The sequence below is a fragment of the Lynx canadensis genome, chromosome B3, assembly GCF_007474595.2.
Source record: "Lynx canadensis isolate LIC74 chromosome B3, mLynCan4.pri.v2, whole genome shotgun sequence".
Classification (NCBI taxonomy): domain Eukaryota; kingdom Metazoa; phylum Chordata; class Mammalia; order Carnivora; family Felidae; genus Lynx; species Lynx canadensis.
Genome location: NC_044308.2, coordinates 117,172,323 through 117,194,938, shown reverse-complemented (window position 1 = coordinate 117,194,938; position 22,616 = coordinate 117,172,323). Strand labels below are relative to the sequence as shown.

The following is a 22,616-nucleotide window of genomic DNA, read 5'->3' as shown; positions in this document are numbered from 1 at the left end:
GGTGGCTCAGTCAGTTAAGCATCCAACCCTTCATCTCACCTCACAACTGTGAGTTCAAGCCCCACATTGGGCTCCACGCCCAATTTTTCAAAAAAAGAAAAAAGAAAAATATAAAAGAAAGAATCTTAATTTACAGAGATAAAATCATTTCCATCTGACCCTAGAGTTTGTTTGCTTTGTTGACATTGCAGTGTATGTTGCTTTTGCTTATTGTCATAAAAAGCACTGGTGTAAGATACTCCATTCCTTCTGGAGCTTGGCCATACCTACTTTCTTTTCTAGAAAAGATCCTGAAGAGAATGAAATTTTCACTGCACAGCAATTCTCTAGTAGATTTTAAAGGAATCCAGTGAGGTAAGGCAAAAATCATCAGCACACTGATTTCATATTCCGTAAATGTATAACCTCTGAAATTTCAGAGTCAGGGACTTATTTTTTCCCCACTGAACGAAGACTTAGATTGGGACTCATGCGTGTTCCAAATTTAGCTGAGCCTCCACGGCTGGAAGCGGTTGCTTAACCACCGCACACATTTGTGTATTACCTCACAGGTTGCCAGGAGAGGCCGTCGGCGGAACCAAACAGCAAAGTCAAGTCAGACACGAACAGCTGGCCAAAAAACAGATCCTGGAATCAAGAGAGAATAGATGGTGTTCTTTCTTTGACCCCCTTTCCTTTAGGAACTCCTGGTAGGGGAGGGGGAGAAATCAGGATACGTTCGGATGAAGGAAGTCATTTATGGTATTTAGGCACTGAAGAATTAACCAACTTTAACACAAATAAATTTTAGTCTCCCATCTTCTCTCCTCTTTCCTTCCAATATCGAATTCCTCGAGGGAACAGTCCACAACTTCTTCTTCCGTCTACTTACCACACACTGAACAGCTCTCTCAGAGTTCACCCACCACAACTGTGTCATCACCAAGTCAAGTGGCCTTTCATGAACATTTCTTGTCCTCCTTGTGGCATGCAACACTACTGGCCATTCCCTTTTCTGGAAATAGCTCCTCCCCTGACTCCTCTGATAATGCTCACCCTGGCACTCCACCTATTTTCCCTACTCCATTGCCTCTCCTGGCTCTTGATGACCTAAGACCCCTGGTTTCTGCCTTGGGTATTCCCTACCACCCACAACCATCAGAGACATGAGCTTTTCTGTGGCTCTCTGTCCAGCTGTATGTGACAACACCCAACCACCTGTCTCTTGAAAATGAAGCCCATATTTCTAATTGCCTGCCCCATATTTCCATTTCTCCCACTCATTACCTAATATCCAAGATGGAACCCACCATGTTTCCTACACAAACAACATCCTATTCCTGACTAACTTTTGTTCTTCTCATTTTTCAATATCAAAGCCATCCTTCCAACCCACCTACATTTATAAATTTCCAAGTGCCGTGAATGGTTCAAGAAGTCCCTCATATCCACTGCTTCCTTTGCATGAAAAGATACTGCAATCACTTCCTATGTGAATTCTTGTTGGCCGTAGCTTTTGAGTCAAAGACTTCTGTACCACAATACCACCAGATCATTCTTCCTGTAGTAATGTGTGTGTATCACAGCCCTGTTCAAAAATTGCCAGGGTTTCTGCTTTTAAAATCCAGATTTTTAATCCTATCATCCAAGGTTTTCCATAATCCAGCCTTCCTCTCTCAAAACCCAGAAGGATGCAGTGTTCAGATGAGTTTGGATTCCAGCTGTTTTCGTAAACTTGCCTTGAAGTTTCCCATGCCACTTTAAAAGCTTTTTTGTGCCCCACCTGCCCCTTACTATCTCTACCTATTAAAGTTATACCTTTCTTCAACACCTAGCTCAAATAACTTTTTTTTTTTTATTTCTTCTGTCAAAGAGAAGAGTGTTTGACATGCCTACAAGGCATTGCAATTCTTGGGGCCTTTACCATGGTCTGTGAATTGGACACTTTATCTCCTCTTTAGATCACAAGTCTCTCAAAGAGATGGGCTCAGCATCAAGGTTTGCTGAAAATAGCATGAACTTTGAAACCAAAATAATGAGGGTACGTTTTCACTTATACTGGCTAAATGGCTCTAAATCGCTTACACTGGCTAAATGGTTTAGTTCCCTCATCTGTAAAATGAACCCATTATAATTATGGTGAATTGATTTGCTTACCTCAGGGGTGGGCAAACTATGGCCCATAGGCCAAATCCAGCCCACTACCTATTTTTATAAATAAAGTTTTATTAGAACACAACCATGCTCATTCTTACATACGCTTACTATGGCTGCTTTTGCACTGCAATAGTAAGGCTGGGTAGCTACAATACAGACCACGTATTTTAAGACTAAAATATTTGCTATCTGTACCTTGGGGGGGGACCTCTTCTCTACCTCCATTTCACTCTCTTTTTTAGGTGGAGAGGTAGAATAAAGATATTTTCCAGACCTCCCTGAATCTAGGGGTACAGGGGTTAACTGGGTTTCACTAATTATATGCATTCATGCAAGGAGGTGTAGGTAGGTAAGATGGGGGTGATCTTCTGGCTCCTTGACTGCCCACTGCCATAAAGGAAAGTCATGGAAACATAAGACTTTTGAACCCCAGCAGTGTCCCAGGGCCCTTCTCCAGCTTTCTGAGGGTCAAAAAGCAGCTGTAGCAATGGCAGCAGCCACAGGGACTTTCTGGTCCCAGCTTGCCAATACCAGGATGGCAACTGCAAGGGTGCCTTCTGACCTTGGTCCCATATTGTTCTGGAAATTTTTCCCCTGAAGCTCACCCTTCCAGTGATTTTGTAAGCACCCAACTCTCTGTATTAAATCCCTTCTTGTTTGAAAATGTATAGCCAAGTTTCTGTGTCTTGTACTGAACTCTGACACAGAGCCAAATGATAAATATCTAGTTGAGTTACTGAGACATGAAATGACAGTGTCTGTAAAAGCACTTTATAAACAGTCAAGCTAATGTTTTCTGTAAATCTTCATCTCATTCCCCACATACCACCCCCCACCGCGGATTCAGCACAGTGCCCCCATCCCCCAAACGCTCCACAGCTCTCTTCCTCCTACCTCTGCTTGAGCAATCCCACCTCTCTTCTAGTTCCAGTGGCCCTAAGGATCAAGAGTTAACTTATTTGGAAAGGTTAATACAAAGCTAACTCTCCAGAACAATGCACATGCATTAAAACTCCAATGTAATTTCCAAGGTTCATGGGCCTTCTGAATGTTATCAATGGACCTGCTAGGTTATAAAGCCCTGATCTTCTATGCTAATGAGCATCTAAACCTGTATATCAAGCCAGATCCATCTCCTGAGGTTAAGCCTGATGTATGCACCTGCCCACTGAACCTCCTGTAGGCAACTCAAGCTCGGTGTGTCCATGTGTGGTTTTATCTCCCCCACTTCTACTCTTCCTCTGTTGTTTATCAAGTAAGTGAATGATGCTAGCATCCTTTAAAGATGCAGTGCCAGGCACCTGGGTGGCTCGGTTGGTTGGGCGTCCGACTTTGGCTTGGGTCATGATCTCGTGGTTTGTGGGTTCGAGCCCTGCATTGGGCTCTGTGCTGAGAGCTCAGGGCCTGGAGCCTGCTTTGGATTCTGTGTCTCCCTCTCTCTCTGCCTCTCCCCTGCTCACACTCTGTCTCTCTCTCTCTCTCAAAAATAAATAAACATTAAAAAAAATTCTTTAAAGGTGCAGTGCTATTCCTTCCTTTCTTCTCTAGACACAGTTGCCAGGACTTGACAATTCTACATCCCTAGTTGCTTTGGAATCTATCCACATCCCCATCTCCATTGTCAGTAATTTGTCCAGCCGCCTCTATCTCCAATCAAGATTGCTACAGAAGCCCTCGAATCGGCCTCTCTGCTTCTACTCTGTCCTCTCCAATCCAATCCCTTTCCTGCACCTTAAACATACATGTCAAATCCAACCAGTCTTTCTTGTTTAAATATTTAATAATTCTGTGTCGTTTTCACCATCAGCCTTTCCCATGCCTCTTGAATTGCCTCTATACCACCCTACTGTAGGAGCAAACGTTTCCAGAACCAGTCTTTGTCCTTCCCAAGGAGTACATGCCACCCCCTCCCCATGATGTCCTTTCTCACCATTTTATTTCCTACTGCCACTCTTCTATCCCACCTACACACACACACACACACACACACACACACACACACACGCTTTCCTCCTGTCTAACACCTCATCCTTCAGTTCTCAGCTTAGACACTATTTAATTGCCTTATTTACCAAATGTTAATTGAGCCTCTACCATACGCCAACCACTGGGCTAGCCCTGGAGATACAACAATAAAAAGACAGTCACAATTCTTATCTTCACAAAAGTCAATCTTATAGGGCATTAGATAAAAAATGACAAGTATGATGGTCCCCTCGTTGCCCCCCCCCCCCCGCTGAGTCAGGATTCCTCCACTCTGGGATACTGTAACCCACATCTGTGACTACCCCCAACCCCAACACCACTATTAGCTCATCCGTCAATCCCAATGACCAGATTATAAACTCCTTACAGGCAGGACTGTGTCTCACTCATCATTTCATTTATCGTTAACACCTTGTACTATATGTATCTGACACTCAGGAATTGCTTAATAAATCCCTACAGTTTATGGGAATTCAATCAGTAAATATCAGCTGAATGAATCCGCTCAGCTTAGGAGTGGCCCAATAAGGGGATATGTTGCAAACGACTGGGTTTGGGGTTCTCGCTGTTGGCTTACCTGGGCTTTGCCAGTGCCTCAAATCATAGTTAACTTGCTTCTAACCAACACTGGACTTGCTGTCTGCATTTCATGTTAAGCAGCTATTCCCAGCAGCCTTTCTTGCCTCCAGGATAAATACCTGTGTGCTCAACAGTGTACCTAATTAGAGGCACCCCCTGGCGACTCCGGAGGCCTCGGGAGGCCAGTCACCAAGCTGTGCCCTTGGTCACTAGAACCTAAGCAACATCGAAGGCAGATAAGCACAGGGGACTCAGCAGCCAGGAGAGGCCCAGGAGCTCAGCCACTTTAGATCCCAGAAGCTGTGCTCCAAATTCCCTGCTAGGCCAGCCCTGAGTCTGTGTGTATAAATTACCACATTTCTTAATGTGTGTGAAACTGGTGAGGAACGGGGGGAAAGCAAAGAAAAACTGAAGAGTGACTATGCTCTCCTTTATGAAAAATAATAAGGCTGTTTGGATAAATGCCAATAAGAGTTTCTTGCATATATAACAATACAATTAAATGATCATTTATGAAGCACCTGCTATGTGCCAGGTTCTAACCTCCTGATGTGCATGAAGTCATTTAATTCTCTCAACACCCCTATGAAGTGACCTCTATTACCATCTCATTTACAGATTAGTAAACAGAGGCCCTGTTTAAGGAGCCTCTCCGTGGCTGCCTCCCAGCCGGTGACAGAGCAGGATACAAACCTTCAGTCTGACTCAGTCCAGGATCAGAAAGTCTACGCTTAGAGCCCTGTGAGAAAAGAGGCAGTGTTCTCACTTCATCCCGCCAGAGTCCCAGTCCCCAATGCAGACAAGGCTCAGGCATGGTGCTATCGGGCAGGACTGAGAACACATTCTCTGCGTTAAGGGTCTGCCCCTCCGTCTGTCCAATTATTGCCACCAGTATGAGGATCTGATGTTGCCAGATCTTCCTATTTTTCAAAAAATGGAAGAAATCTAGACTTTTTAAATTGGGGATAAGAAAAGGGAGGGCTCACAGAGGCTTTAGCCAGAGGGACTGACAGGAACATCGTAATAATAACTGAGAGAGGCTTAGGAGGGAGGAAGAGGGTTAAAGATAAAAGACTGTCCAAGGGCACCTGGGTGGCTCAGTCGGTTAAATGTCTGACTTCAGTTCAAGTAATGATCTCACAGTTCATGGGTTAGAGCCCCACATTGGGTTCTGTGCTGACAGCTCAGAACCTGGAGCCTGCTTTGGATTCTGTGTCTCCCTCTCTCTCTGCCCTCCCCCACCTCCCTCCCTCCCTCTCTCTCTCTCTCAGAAATAAACATTAAAAACAAAACAAAACAAAACAAAAGATGAAAGACTGTCCAGTTCTGACATGCTGAGTTTCCAGTGCTAAAGATGCTCTGAGCGACATAAGAACTCACTCTAGAGCCAAGGACCAGGGGTGCAAATAATAGAGAAGGTTCTGGTTACTTTGTTATCAGGCTACCTTACCTCAGCCCTCAGCTCTACCAAGAAAACGATTATTTAAAATACTCCATTCTTGTTTGTTCTGAGGATGGTGAAAATGCAGGCTGGTAGGAGTTTCCTGGTACTGCCACAACAAAGTACTACAACTGAGAGGTTTGAACATCACAAATGGACTGTCTCACAGTTCTGGAGGCTACAAGTCTGAGATGAAGGTGCCATCAGGGTATTGCTCTCTCTTAACGCTCCAGAAAGAAATGTGTTTCAGTCTCCCCTCCAGTCTGACAGATCCTTAGCTATGGCAGAACTCCAATCTTTACATGGTGTTCTCTTTGTGTGTGTCTGTATCCAAATCTCTCTTTTTGTAAGGACATCAGTCATATTGAAATAAGGGCCACCTTACTCTAGTATGACCTAATCTTAACTAATTATACCTGCAATGACTCTACTTCCAAATAAGATCACCATTTGAGGTAAAGGTGGTAAGGGCTTCAATACAGTTGGGGGGTGGGGGGACAAAATTCAATCTATATCAAAGCTCTAAATGGAGGTTTCCTTTCTTCTAGAGTCAGGATCCACAGGAACAGGATTAAGGCATCTAAGAGACTTTATGTCTACCTCTACCTCAATAAAAGAATGGGATACATTAAAAACAAAAAAAGAACAGGATTAAGGCATGCCACTTTTTAATGTTTGTTTATTTATTTATTTATTTATTTATTTAGAGAGAGAGAGAGAGAGAGAGAGGCAGAGGCAGAAAGAGAGGGAGAGAAAGAATCCAAAGCAGGCTCCACACTCAGTGCAGAGCCCGATGTGGGACTCAATCTCACAACTATGAGATCATGACCTGAGTTGAAACCAAGAGTCAGATGCTCAACCGACTGAGCCACCCAGGTGTCCCAACGTGTCATTTTCATCTATGGAAAATCACTATATTCAAGGAACCATGCAAGTCCTACAGGAAATACAAAAATGAATTAGATCCAATTCTCAAGGGTCTTCCAATGAAGCTAGATGGAGAAGACACACGCAAAAGCTGTCCAACAAATAAGTAGGTTATAGTTGACTTGAAAGTAATATAATTATCAGGGCCCCTGGGTGGCTCAGTTGGTTAAGCATCCAACTTCAGCTTAGGTCATGATCCCATAGCTCGTGAGTTCGAGCCCCACATCAGGACTGTGTTGACAGCTCAGAGCCTGGAGCCTGCTTCAGATTCTGTGTCTCCCTCTCTCTCTGCCCCTTCTCCATCCATGCTCTGTCTCTCTTTCTCTCTCTTAAAAATAAATAAACACAGCTTCCTTTCAGCCGGAACCGCCATCTTCCAGTAATTCGCCAAAATGACCAACACAAAGGGAAAGAGGAGAGATACTCGCTATATGTTCTCTAGGCCTTTTAGAAAACATGGAGTTGTTCCTTTGGCAACATAATTGTGGACATCAAGGGAATGGGCACTGTTCAAAAAGGAATGCCCCACAAATGTTACCATGGCAAAACTGGAAGAGTCTACAATGTTACCCAGCATGCTGTTGGCATTGTTGTAAACAAACAAGTTAAGGGCAAGATTCTTGCTAAGAGAATTAATGTACGTATCGAACACACTAAGCACTCAAAGAGCCGAGACAGCTTCCTGAAGCATGTGAAGGAAAATGATCAGAAAAAGAAGGAAGCCAAGGAGAAACATAGTTGGGTTCAACTGAAGCGCCAGCCTGCCCCACCCAGAGAAGCACACTTTGTGAGAACCAATGGAAAGGAGCCTGTGCTGTTGGAACCCATCCCCTATGAATTCATGGCGTGATAAATGTAAAAAAAATAAAAGACGCCAAGACTGTAAATAAATAAATAAATAAATAAATAAATAAACACAAAAAAATTGTTTTAAAAGAAAGCAATATAGGGGTGCCTAGGTGGCTCAGTCAGTTGGGCGTCTGACTTCAGCTCAGGTCATGATCTCACAGTGGGGGGGTTTGAACCCTGCATCGGGTTCTGTGCTGACAGCTCAGAGCCTGAAGCCTGTTTCTGACTCTGTGTCTCCCTCTCTCTCTGCCCCTCCCCCACTCATGCTCTGTTTCTCTCCATCTCTCAATAAATGAATAAATGTTTAAAAAAAATTTTTTTAAAGAAAGTAATAGAAATATCATCAGAAGCAAATGGCGGTGGAGGGAGTCACTTCTGTCCTTAAAAATTAGGAACTGATCTTTAGGTAGAATTTTTATTTCAGTATTGAGAACGGTCCAGAATTCTGACAGATGAAGACTTAGGGTTGAGGCCGAGAAACTGAAGACATTTCAAGAATGTAAAACAGGTAAAACAAAGGAGAGAGAAAGCTCAAGCTGTGTTTGGATTGGGTCTGTTTGCCCAGAGAACTGGGTATGTATTATGGAATCATGTGATACAAGACTAAAATTACAGTTTGGCATCAGTTGGTTGAATGCTTAAATGACAGAAAAGGGAGTTTTACATGTAAATTGGTAGGCACTTGGGAGTAATTTGGGTGGCCAAAAGAAGTAGTTTCTCTGCTAATAGCTGAACACTTCCCAAATCTTGGGAGAGATCAAGACATCCAGGTACATGAAGCTCATCTCATGGGTCCTCAATAAGACTTGACCCAACGATGACTTCACTAAAACAAGTTACAATAAAACTATCAAAAATCATAGACAAAGAAAGAATTTTGAAAGCAGCAAGAGAAAGAAATGTGTTATATACAAGAGAAGGCTTATAAAGCCATCAGCTGATTTCTTGGCAGAAATCTTGCAGGCTCAGAAAGAACAGGATAATATATTCAAAGTGCTAGAAGAAAAAACTGCCAACCCAGAATACTTTACCCATCAAAGATGCCCTTTGAAAATGAAGGTTAATAGAGAACTTCCCAGACAAACAAAAGCTGAGGGAGTTTATCACCACTAAACATACCTTACAAGAAACATTAAAGAGAGTCCTCAAGTAGAAATGAAAGGATATTAATAGCATAAAAAATCTGAAAGTATATAATTCACTGGTAAAAGTAGGTATATAATCAAATTCAGAAAACCCTAATACTGTAAAGGTAGTGTTTAAATCACTTAACTCTGGTATAAAGGAAAAAAAACTTTTAAGAAAAAATGACTTAAAATAACTATAGGTACAGGGTACCTGGCTGGCTCAGTCAGTAGAGCACACAACTCTTGATCTCAGGGTTGTAAGTTCGAGCCCCACGTTGGGCATAGAGATTACTTAAGAAAATAAAAAATCTTAAAAAAAAAAAAAAAAAACAACTATAGGTACAATAATTTTTTAATGGATACATGATATAAAAAGATGTAAGTTGTGCTATCAAAAACATAAAAGGGTGAGGGGCACCTGGGTGGCTCACTCAGTTAAGAGTCTGACTTCAGCTCAAGTCATGATCTCATCATTCATGAGTTTGAGCCCCACATCAGGCTCTGTGCTGACAGTTCAGAGCCTGGAGTCTGCTCCGGATTCTGTGTCTCCCTCTCTCTCTGTTCCTCTCCTGCTCATGCTCTCGCTCTCTCTCTTTCTCTCTCTCTCTCAAAAATAAATAAACATTAAAATTAAAAAAAAACATAAAAGGGGGAAGTAAAAGGTAAGGTTTTTGTATGCAAAGTTATCATCCTAAAATAGACTGTTATATTTTACATAAGTCTCATAATAACCTCAAGTCAAAAAACTATACTACATACACAAAAAAGAAAGAAATAAACTTAAGCATACACTATAGAAAATCAAATCACAAAAGAAGATAGCAAGAGAGGAAGAATGAAACAAAGGAACTACAAAATAGCCAAAACACGATTACAAGATGGTAACAGTAAGTCCTTATCTATCAATAGTTACATTGAGTGTCAATGAATTAAATTCTCTAATCAAAAGTCATAGAGTAGCTGAATGGATTAACAACAACAACAACAACAACAACAAAAGCCCAATTATATCCTGCCTACCAGAGACTCACTTCAACTTTCAGAACATATATTGTTGAAAGTGAAGGGATGGGAATAAATATTCCATGCAAATGGAAAACAAAAGGGAGCAGGGGTAACTGTACTTACACCAGACAAAATAGACTTCAAGTCAAAAACCATAACAAAAGAAAGTTATTATATAATGATAAAGGGGTTAATTCATCAAGAAGATATAACAGTTGTAATATATATGCACCCAACAATGAACACATGAATATATTAAGCAAATACTAACAGATCTGAAAGAAGTAATAGACAACAATATGAAAATAGCAAGGGACTTCATACTCCACTTTCAACAATAAATAGGCCACCCAGACAGAACTCAATAAGGAAACACTGAACTTAAAGTTCACTTTAGACAAAACAGACCTAATAGATATAAAGAACATTCCATCCAAGAGCAGCAGAATACACATTCTTCTCAACTGCACACAGAACTTTCTCTAGGACAGATCATATACTAGTATACAACCAAGGCTTTAAAAAATTTAGTAAGATTAAAATGAAATCAATTATCTATTCCAACCACAATGGTATGAAACTAGAAATCAATAACAGGAGGAAAGCTGGAAAATTCATAAATGTAAAAGTTAAACAATGCACTTCTGAATGGCCAATGGATCATTAAGGAAATAAAAGGAAATCCAAAAATATCTTGAAGCACACAAAAATGGAAACAACATATCAAAACCTATAGCTTGCAGCAAAAACAGTCTTAAGAGGAAAGTTTATAGCAATAAACCTACATTAAAAGAAACAAGAAAGATTTTAAACAATCTCATTTTACACCTCAAGGAAATAAAAAAAAAGAAGAACTAATCCCAAAATGAGCACAAGGAAGGAATAAAGATTAGAGTGGAGGTAAATGAAACAGAGTCTAGAAGAATAATAGAAAAGGTAAACAAAATTAATAATAACTGATACCAGAGAAATAAAAAGATCATAAAAGACTACTATGAATAATTATACACCAACAAGTTGGATAACCTAGAAGTAATGGATAAATTCATATACACATACAACATATGAAGACTGAATCATAAAGAAATAGAAAACCTGAAGAGACCAACGAGTCATGAGATTAAATCATTAATCAAAAATCTCACAACAGGAGTGCCTGGGTAGCTCAGTCAGTTTGGTGTCCAACTCCTGATTTTGACTCAAGTCCTGGTCTCATGGTCATGGGTTTGAGCCCCATGTTGGGCTGCATGATGAGCATGGAGCTGCTTGGGATTCTCTCTCTCCCTCTCTCTCTGCCCCTCCCCACCTCAAAATAAATAAATAAACGTTTTTTTTAAGCTCACAACAAAGAAAATCACAGGACCACGGTTTCACTGGTGGATTCAAACAAACATTTAAAGAATTAACACCAATCCTTCTCAAACTCTTTCAAAAAATCGAGGAAGAAGGGACACTCCCAAACTCATTTCAGAGGCCAGAATTACCCTGATATCAAAGGTACACAAAGCTACTGCAAGAAAAGAAAAATTGCAAGCCAATAACCCTTTTGAATATAGATGCAAAAATCCTTAACAAAACACTAGCAAACCAAATCCAACAGCACATTAAAAGTATCACATACCATGATAAAGTGCGACTTATCCCTGGGATGCAAGGAAGTTCAGTGTATGCAAATCAATACATATGATACAACACACTAATGAAATGAAGGACAAAATCATATGATCATTTCTATAGCTGCATAATAAAACACTTGACAAAATACAACATCCATTCATTATAAAAACTCACAACAAATTAGGTATAAAAGGAATGTACCTCAACCTAAGAAAAGTCATATATAACAAGACCACAGCTGACATATTCAACAGTGAAAAGCTGAAAGCGTTCCTTCTAGAATCAGAAACAAGACAATGCCCACTCTCCACCACTTCTATTCAACATAATACTGGTGGCACTAGCCTAAATAATTAGGCAAAGGAAAAAAGAGAAAGAAAGAAAGAAAGAAAGAAAGAAAGAAAGAAAGAGAGAGAGAGAGAGAGAGAGAAAGAAAGAAAGAAAGAAAGAAAGAAAGAAAGAAAGAAAGAAAGAAGAGAAAAGGAAAGGAGAAAGACAGACATATTAGAAAGGTAGAAGTAAGGGGCATCTGGGTGGCTCCATCAGTCAAGTGTCTGACTTTGGCTCAGGTCATGACCTCATGGTTTGTGGGTTCAAGCCCCGTGTCAGATTCTGTGCTGACAGCTTGGAGCCTGCTTCGAATTCTGTGTCTCTCTCTCTCGCTCTCTCTCTCGCTCTCTCTCTCTGCCCCTCCCCTGCTCACGCTCTGTCTTCCTCTCTCTCAAATATGGATAATAAAACATTTAAAAAAAATTTTTTTAAAGATAGAAGTAAAATTGCCTCTGTTTGCAAATGACATAATCCTAATGTGTGTGTGTGTGTGTGTGTGTGTGTGTGTGTGTGTGTGTATAAAACAAACAAACCTCTAGACTCAACCAAAAAAAACTTAGCATAAGTGAATTCGGTAAAGTTGCAGAATACAAAATCAACATACAAAAATCAGTTGCATTTCTATACACTAAAAATGAACTTTTTGAAAGAGAGATAAAGAAAAAACTTCCATTTACAATAGAATGAATGAAGGAAGGAATACATTTAACCAAGAACGTGAAAGACCTATACACTGAATACTATAAGACACTGATGAAAGAAACTGAAAAAGACACAAATAAATGGAAAGATATCACATGTTTATGGATTGAAAGAATATTATTAAAATATCCATACTACCCAAAGCAATGTACAAAGTCAACACAATCCCTATCAAAAGTCCAATGGCATTTTTCATAGAGATAGAAAAAAATCTCAAAATTCATATGGAATCACAAAAGATTCAGAATATTCAAAGTAATTTTAAGAAAAAAGAATAAAGCTGGCAGTATCACAACTCCTGATTTCAAACTATATCACAAATCTATAGTAATCAAAACAGTATGATACTGGGCTAAAAACAGACACAGAGACCAATAGAGCAGAATAGAGGACTCAGAAATAAATCCACAGATATATGGTCAAGTAATCTTTGATAAGAAACACAAGAACACACAGTGGAGAAATCATAGTTTCTTCAATAAACAGTGTTAGAAACACTGTAATCCACATCCAAAGAATGAGATGGGAGCCCTATCTTACACCTCTCACAGAAATTAACTGGAAATGGATTAAAGACCTAAATGTAGCAATCCCTATCAAAAATAGCACCAGCATTCTTCAAAGAGCTAGAACGAACAATCCAAAAATGTGTATGGAACCAGAAAAGACCCCAAATAGCCAAAGCAATCTTGAAAAAGAAAACCAAGGCTGGAGGCATCACAATTCCAGACTTCAAGATATATTACAAAGCTGTAATCATCAAGACAATAAGGTACTGGCACAAAAACAGACACTTAGATCAATGAAACAGAATAGAGAACCCAGAAATGGACCCACAAACGTATGGCCAACTAATCTTTGACAAAGCAGGAAAGAATATCCAATGGAATAGACAGTCTCTTCAGCAAATGGTGCTGGGAAAACTGGACAGTGACATGCAGAAGAATGAACCTAGACCACTTTCTTACACCATACACAAAAATAAACTCAAAATGGATGAAAGACCTCAATGTAACACAGGAAACCATCAAAATCCTAGAGGAGGAAGCAGGCAAAAACCTCTTTGACCTCAGCCGCAGCAACTTCTTACTCAACATGTCTCCGGAGGCAAGGGAAACAAAAGCAAAAATGAACTGTTGGGACCTCATCAAGACAAAAAGTTTCTGGGGCGCCTGGGTGGCGCAGTCGGTTAAGCGTCCGACTTCAGCCAGGTCACGATCTCGCGGTCCGTGAGTTCGAGCCCCGCGTCGGGCTCTGGGCTGATGGCTCAGAGCCCGGAGCCTGTTTCTGATTCTGTGTCTCCCTCTCTCTCTGCCCCTCCCCCATTCATGCTCTGTCTCTCTCTGTCCCAAAAATAAATAAACGTTGAAAAAAAAATTTAAAAAAAAAAAAAAGACAAAAAGTTTCTGCACAGTAAAGGAAACAATCAGCAAAACTAAAAGGCAACCAATAGAATGGGAGAAGATATTTGCAAATGACATATCAGACAAAGGGTTAGTATCCAAAGTCTATAAAGAACTTATCAAACTCAACACTCAAAAAACAGATAATCCAGTGAAGAAATGGACAAAAGATATGAATAGACAATTTTCCAAAAAAGACATCCAGATGGCTAACATGAAAAAATGCTCAACATCACTCATCATCAGGGAAATACAAATCAAAACCATAATGAGATACTACTTCATACCTGTCAGAATGGCTAAATTAACAACTCGGGAAACAACAGATGTTGGCGAGGATGAGGAAAAAGAGGATCTCTTTTGCATTGTTGGTGGCAATGCAAGCTGGTGCAGCCACTCTGGAAAATGGTACGGAGGTTCCTCAAAAAATTAAAAATAGAACCACCCTACAATCCAGCAATTGCACTACTAGGTATTTATCCAAAGAATACAGGTGTGCTGTTTCAAAGGGGCACATGCACCCCAATGTTTATAGCAGCACTATGTACAGCAGCCAAAGTATGGAAAGAGCCCAAATGTCCATCAACTGATGAATGGATAAAGATGTGGTACAGGGGCGCCTGGGTGGCTCAATCTGTTGAGCATCCGACTTCAGCTCAGGACACAATCTCGCAGCTCGTGAGAGCCCCGCGATGGGCTCTGTGCTGATGGCTTGGAGCCTGGAGCCTGCTTCAGATTCTGTGTCTCCCTCTCTCTCTACCCGAACCCACTTGCATTCTGTCTCTGTCTCTTTCAAAAATAAATAAACATTAAAAAAAAAAAAGAAGACATGGTGTATATATATACAATGGAATATTACTTGGCAATCAAAAAGATTTAAATCTTGGAGCACCTGGATGGCTCAGTCGGTTAAGCATCCGACTTCAGCTCAGGTCATGATCTCGCAGTTTGTGGGTTCGAGCCCCGCGTCAGGCTCTGTGCTGACATCTTGGAGCCTGGAGCCTGCTTCAGATTCTGTGTCTCCCTCTCTCTGCCCCTCCCCTGCTCGCACTCTCTCACTCTCTCAAAAATAAACATTAAAAAAATTTTTGTAAAAGAATGAAATCTTGCCATTTGCAACAATGTGGATGGAACTAGAGTGTATTATGCTAAGTGAAGTTAGTCAGTCAGAGAAAGACAAATATGTCTTCACTCGTATGTGGAATTTAAGATACAAAACAGGTGAACATTAGGAAAGGGAAGCAAAACTAAGATAAAAACAGGGAGGGGGGACAAAACATAAGAGACTCAAATACAGAGAAAAAACTGAGGGGTTTGGGATGGAGGGATGGGCTAAATGGGCTATGAGCATTGAGGAGGGCACTTGTTGGGAAGAGTACTGGGTGTTATAGGTAGGGGATGAATCACTGGATTCTACTCCTGAAATCATTATTACACCATACACTAACTAACTTGAATGTAAATTAAAATTAAATAAATACTTAAATGTAAAATGTGAAACTGTAAAACTCCTAAAAGAAAACATAGGCTAAAAGCTCTTTAAGGTTGGTCTGGACAATGATTTTTTGACGTGACACCAAAAGCACAATCAACAAAATAAAAAATTAACAAGTGGGACTACAACAAGCCAAAAACCTTCTGCACAGCAAGGGAAACAATCAACAAAATGAAAAGGCAACCTACAGAATAGGAGGACTCATTCATAAACTATATCTCATAAGGGGTTATATCTAAAATTTATAAAGGACTCATACAACTCAGTAGCAAAAATAATGACAATCCAACCTAAAAATAGGCAAAAGACCTAAATAAACATTTTTCCAAAGAAGACATTCAAATGGCCAAAAGGTACATGAAAAGATTCTCAACATCACTAATCATGCAAATCAAAACCAGAATAAGATGTCACCTCACACCTGTTAGAATGGCTATTAACAAAAGAAATAACAAGAGTTAGTGAGGATGTGGGAAAAAGAGAACCCTTTCATTTCTGAAGGAAATGAAATCAGTATCTCAAAGACTTCCTTTCACTTCCAGAGATACATCAGTATCTCTGCACTTCCTTGTTCACTGAAACACTATTTACAATATCCAACACACAAAAGCAATCTAAGTGTCAATTGATGGAGGAATAAAGAAAAAGTGACACACACACACACACACACACACACACAATTTTGTCAATTATACTTCAATAAAATTGGAAGGAAAAAAATGGTTCTTTTCTAGTGCTTAGGGAGTCTTACAACTCTGCCTTTCCCCATCAGATGTCGTCATCCAATTCGACGGTCCTCAAGAGAAACCTGAGATAGACTGTATTGGAGCAGCTACCCTTTGGGCTCTTTGAATCTAATTAAGCATCCTAACTCTGATCTTTACAAGAGCATGGGTTCTGAATCCTGGGTCAGATTCATGGCCCATTGATCCTAGGGTTATTAGAGTCTAGCAGTGCTGTCTCCACCTTTGACAATCAAGATATCTGCTACACATGTGCACACAAGTAAGCACATACCCCACATCTTTCTGTAATAAGGCTGTAAGTCTCTGACGGTAGAGCATCAGGGTCAAAGTCAAGCTCACTCCTACTTAGCAGCTCTAAAGTCCAGGGTAAGCCACCTAGGTTTTTGGTCTGTCTCTTCATGTATAAAACAGGGATAATAACAATATCTATGACTTAGCATTATAGTGAAGATCAAATTAAATAATAGAAAGCATTTAGCGTTGTGGCTGGAATATAGTAAGTGATCAGGAGATAGTAACTATCTACTATTAACTACTACTATGATATTAAGTATCTATAGTTAATTTCACTATTTTTATTACTATTATTATTATACAATTATTGTTCTACCACCCATTAATTCATCTAGACTCTCCATGAATACACTGGATAACAAATTCCATCCAAAAACCACTCCCTAAAAAATATTTTGTAAAGGTATATGCTGTCCATGGCAGCTAAGATGTGTTGCCATGACCACGGCAAAACAGTAGTTCCAATTAAAGAACTCAAATCCTAGTGACTTAAGAAGATGTGAACTAAAGGGACAAGTTCCTCAGCAGGAATAAGTTCTGTCTTACCTTACAGGGTTTTTTGTTGTTTTTGTTTGTTTGTTTAATTTCAGAAGTCTAGTGCTTTATGTTAAAGCCAAATACTTTTTCTGCTTAACTCTCTTTAATTGTAAAGACAATAGCTTTTTCAAGTAAATGGACCATTTTCATAACAAGCCATGTAACATCAACTAAAACACCAGAGGAGTTCCTTACATGAAAGGCTCCAATAAATCAATAGAAAAAGACAACTGCTCTAATAGAATAATGAGGAAAGGACATGAATGAGAAATTCACCTAATAAGAAACATAAATGAGAAATATGCATAAGGGAAATGTTCATCCGTATTTATAATTTTTAATATGATATAAAACAATGAAGTATTCTTGCTAAGGTTTTAAAAAGTCCCTGATACAGGTAGGCGTGTTAGGCACACAGTGCTGTTATACACCCCCAAGAAATAGGATCTGGCCACACATATCAACCTGGAAACACAGATCAAAAGCCTTAAGATGCACTTGTTATTCTAATTCTAGGGATTTATCCCAAGGAAATAATCACCAATGTGTATAAAAATATAAGGAGTACTTAAAAGCATGGCTTCTAAATCTCAAAACAAATTAAGTTTTGCCTTTTCTACTTAACAGCCATCTAACCTTAGGCAAATTACCTACCTGTTTTTTATCTGAGTTTCCTCATCTGTTAAATAGAAAGAATAATACCTACATTTCACAGAGCTATGGGCAGGAAAAGTGAGAAAGGAAATAGAACAAGCCTTTCAATATGTGAAACACAGTATAAAGCCTCCAGCAATATTAGCTATTATTCTGATTGGTTAAGTAAATCATGATATACTGATAAAGTAGAATACTGTTGAGCCATTAAAAATGGTATTCTAGAGCAAGCATAAGCAAACCATGGCCCAGCCATGAGTCAAACCTGGCCAACCGCCTGATTTGAAAATAAAGTTTTATTGGAACAAAGCAACACTCATTCATTTACATATCACAATACAACAGCAGAGTTAAGTAGTTTAATTTTTTTTTTAACGTTTATTTATTTTTGAGACAGAGAGAGACAGAGCATGAACGGGGGAGGGTCAGAGAGAGGGAGACACAGAATCTGAAACAGGCTCCAGGCTCTGAGCTGTCACCACAGAGCCCGACGCGGGGCTCGAACTCACGAACTGTGAGATCGTGACCTGAGCCGAAGTCGGACACTTAACCGACTGAGCCACCCAGGCGCCCCAAGTTAAGTAGTTTAAAAAGAAACAGTACGTCCCACAAGGCCTCAAATATTTACTATCTGGCCCTTTACAAAGAAAGTTTGTTGACACCTGATCTAGAGAAATATCTGCCATCATGGGAACAGGTTCTCAACCCAGTCAGTAAAAAGAAGTTTTCCAACAGCAAGTGCAAGTCTACATTTTTGTTGAAATATGTACATAGGAAAATAAAAAAGGATGGAACAAGGTATTTAAAAAAATTTTTTTTAACGTTTATTTAGTTTTGAGAGAGAGTGAGTGAGAGGGAGAGCGAGAGCGGGGGAGGGGCAGAGAGAGGGAGACACAGGCCCCAGGCTCTGAGGTGTCAGCACAGAGCCCAATGTGGAGCTCGAACCCACGAACTGCGAGATCATGACCTGAGCCAAAGTCGGACACCCAACCAACTGAGCCACCCAGGTGTCCCTGGAACTAGGTAATTTGAAAAGTTAACTATAGCTCTGTGAGCAAGATAGGTTATACATTTTATTTCCTTCTTTGTGTTTGTCTATAATTTCTAACTTTGTCTATAGTAAACATGAATCATTTCTGCAATAAGAAAAAAAATTTAAAGACACTAGGAAGGAAAGAAGCTGTTTTAATTTTGACATAGAAAGAGGACAAGGAACTCATTGAATAGTAAAACAAGATGGAAAGATATTTTTAATTGGTGAGAGAAATATGGGTTTGTATTCTTGTCTTCATTTCTTCGCGTTCTTGTTCACAGATAGGAATATGAGAAGTTGGGGGTGAGGGAAGAAAGAAAGCAAGGAGGAAAATGTGACAGCAGAATTGTTACATGATGTGGACAGCAGCCAAGCTCAATAATTCCTAAGATAAATAAGTTTGCAAAGCTCGGAGAGATGCTACCAATCTTTGCACCAAAAATGGAGTTGCACGGTCTACCCAGTGCAAAGAGAAGTCGTGTGGTAGCAAATCTCATCCGGGAAAGGTAATGGGATATGTTTCAGGAATGCGTATCAATAGGTCTGCCCACCAAACATTTATTTATTGCCTACCGGGTGCCACACATTTACAATATTGTAGGGAGGCAAACACAAAAGGTAACACATACAAAAATAAAAATATTTACGTGGCATAGAGGCATAGAGTTTTGTCAAAGAGAATCATGTTAGGTTTGTACTCAGACGCTCGCTGGATGAATGATGTGACACCAGCCACTGAATTCTAGCGGGAGCACGGTCTCAGGCAGGCCAACAGGAGTTACAGTCTACCTGTTGAGTCTGCAGTGAGGAGGACTCAAACAGAGACATCATTTAAGCAGCTGGATATAGGCATGTGGAGGTTGGAGAGGGGAGAGCTTTTGCGGAATCCCCAAGTCAGCATACACAGAGCGCGAGGTTGCTCCCAGATGGCATGGAGAAGAGAAGGGGGCCAAGGAGTCACAGGGTGGGCAGAGGAGGCGACTCCAGGGCTGAAGACTGAGAAGGAGTGTGCGGGGATCGGGGCAAAACCAGGACAGAGTGCTTGTTGAATGTGCTGAAGAACGATCTCTGCTATTTAAAATTGGCTTAAAATGAGCTCTTTTAATAACTTGTGCAGCTGTGAGGCACAGTTGTGATTAATGGTATATTCCTACGTCCCAAAGGACACAAACCTTCCTTGACAGTGCGTTTTCCCACAATTTTTAAGTCTTTTTGTGAGCAGAATGCATGCCTTATACCTTTCCTGATTTGGAGCCACGTGGCAAAAGGAACACGAATGGAAATCCAGTTTTGGTTTGGTCTGGTTTGGCTTGGGGCTGAAACACAAGCCACAGATGCGTTAATGAGGAAGAGAAAGAGACTGTACTCGACACAGCAACAGTTTGAGAGTAAAGCCAAAAAATACCCGGGATGCAAAACTGGTCTTTGGAGGTCGGCCGGTGACCACCATTAGGATGAACCCAAGCTCCATATGCCTAAACTGTATGTAGCACAGTCCTCTACTATGACTGGTTTAGATGCCATGGCTCGGTGGCTGGAGGCCTGGCCTCATGGAGAAGCTGTGGGAAGTAGTGTGTAGGACGCCAGACACTGAGGTCAGAAGGTCTGGCTCAGCCACCAGAGGCTAGTTGACCCTACACCAGCCTCAGTTTCCTCATCTTACAAAGTTTAGATGAATAGTATCTCAGGACTTCCACATGACACGAGGGATATGGACTGCGGCAAGCAACTATAGAATGGAAATTAACACTTTCCCCCAAATTTATTGAGGTATAAGTGGCACATAAAATTGTACCTATACAAAGAGCACATGATTTGATATACATATATGTTATGAAATACTTGTCACAACAAAGTTAATTAACACACCCATCACCTCACATAGTTACCTGTGTGTGTGTGTGTGTGTGTGTGTGTGTGTGTGGTGAAAACACTTAAGAGGTACTTTTTTAGCAAATTTCAAGTAAAATATAGTGTTATTAACTATAGCCGCCATGCTGTGCACTAGCTCCTTCAGGACTCATTCATCTTATAACAGAAGGTTTGTACCCTTTGACCAACATCTCCCCGTTTCCTCCACCCCCAGCCCCCACCACCATCTACTCTCTGGTTCTATGTGTTCATTTTTATTTTGTTTAAACTCCATATATAAATGAAGCCATACAGTATTCGTCTTTCTCCATCAGGCTTATTTCACTCAGTGCAACGTCCTGCAGGTTCCGCCGTGTGATCACAAATGACAGGGTTTTCTTCTTTTTTTTTTTATGCCTGAATCCTATTCCATTGTATCTACACACCAAATTTTCTTTCTCCATTCATCCACTGACAAACATTAGGTTGTGTCCATAGCTTGGCTTTTGGGAATGCAAATCAAGGCCACAATGATAGGTCACCTCATGCTGTTAGAATGGCCATCATGAAAAAGACAAGAAATAACAAGCGTTGGTGAGGATGAGAAGCAAAGGAAATCCTTATTCACTCTTGGTCAGAATGTACGTTAGTACAGCCACTGAGGAAAACGGTATGGAGGTTCAGAAAACACCAGAACTACCGCACGATCCAGCAATCCCACATCTGGGTATACCGCCAAAGGAAACGAAATCAGTATCTCAAAACGATGTCTGCGCCCTGCCTGCTGCAGCATATTCGCAACAGTCAAGACATCGACACAACCTAAGTGATGGAAGTTAACGCCATCACTGAGTACTATAACTCAGTGATTAGAGCAGTTTGCTTATGAGGTCGTGCTAGCCCTGCTATCAGAGGGAAAAGACCAGAACTAAGCAGCTCCCCCGGTGGCTGGCCTGCTCCTTCCAGGTCTTGTGAAAAGAGCCTGGCCTACGAAGAAGTGGCCTCGTGCTCACAGCAGCCTTCAGGCACAGGCATACCCACTACGAGCCCCCTTCTTCATAGGGGAATGGCACCCAGTGGGAATGGCACCCAGTGATCCTGCAGAGGCGTTGTCGGTGTGAGCCGTCATGTGCCAAGGCACTGGCCCGATGCCTGGACAAAGTGGGTCTTGGAAAAATGAGAGCCATTTGGACATTGCATCTGAAACGTAGGTAGCTGGCACTTGTCCTACTGGGATATTTCAGAACACACAGCCCAACATTTCCAGCAGCCCAATATGCCATTCTTCATTAAAAAAAAAAAAAACAAACAACCAACCAAACAGAATCTCTTCAATAAAGTACTGGAATAAACTCTGTGACCCCCTCAGCAAAGGAGAGATACTATTCCAGGAGTGAATGGGAGGATTTGTGTCTTATTTAGAGCATACGAATGTACCTGGTTTCCGGGTTATCGTGTATACCCGTTTTCCAGCCAGACTCCCCACGGGTTCCTAGAAATGAGTTTCCGCTGGGCGGAATCACCGGGTCTTGGTTCCTATGGAAATATTGTCCCAACAAGGACATTTGCAGAGGCTTTTTCAGTCTCTTCCAAATCCCCAAAAGCAGAGGCTGCAAACTTCTCTATAAAAGGCCAGTTAGTAAATATTTTAGGCTTTGTCAGGCATATGGTCAATCTCTTGCCACAACCGCTCAACTCCTCTGTGGTAGCCACAGATACCTGATAAATGAATAGCATGGATGTGTTTCCATAAGTCTTGTGGATTTTACGTGATTTTCACACATCATGGAATATTGCTTCTTTTTAAATTTTTTCCCAACCATTTTAAAACGTAAAAACTACCCTTAGTCCAAGGGCTCTGCAAGAACTGACATGAGGATGGGTCAGGTCCAATGGCAAGTAGT

At 40.7% G+C, this 22,616-nt stretch overlaps 1 protein-coding gene and 1 pseudogene across 6 annotated transcripts in view; one reads left to right on the top strand and one right to left on the bottom strand.

Annotated features, from left to right (window-relative positions):
- Nucleotides 1–22,616, bottom strand: part of RGS6 (regulator of G protein signaling 6) — a 606,443-nt gene that overhangs the window by 514,505 nt on the left and 69,322 nt on the right. The gene's annotated exons all lie outside the window — the stretch shown is intronic.
- LOC115516638 lies at nucleotides 7,419–7,951 on the top strand (annotated as a pseudogene).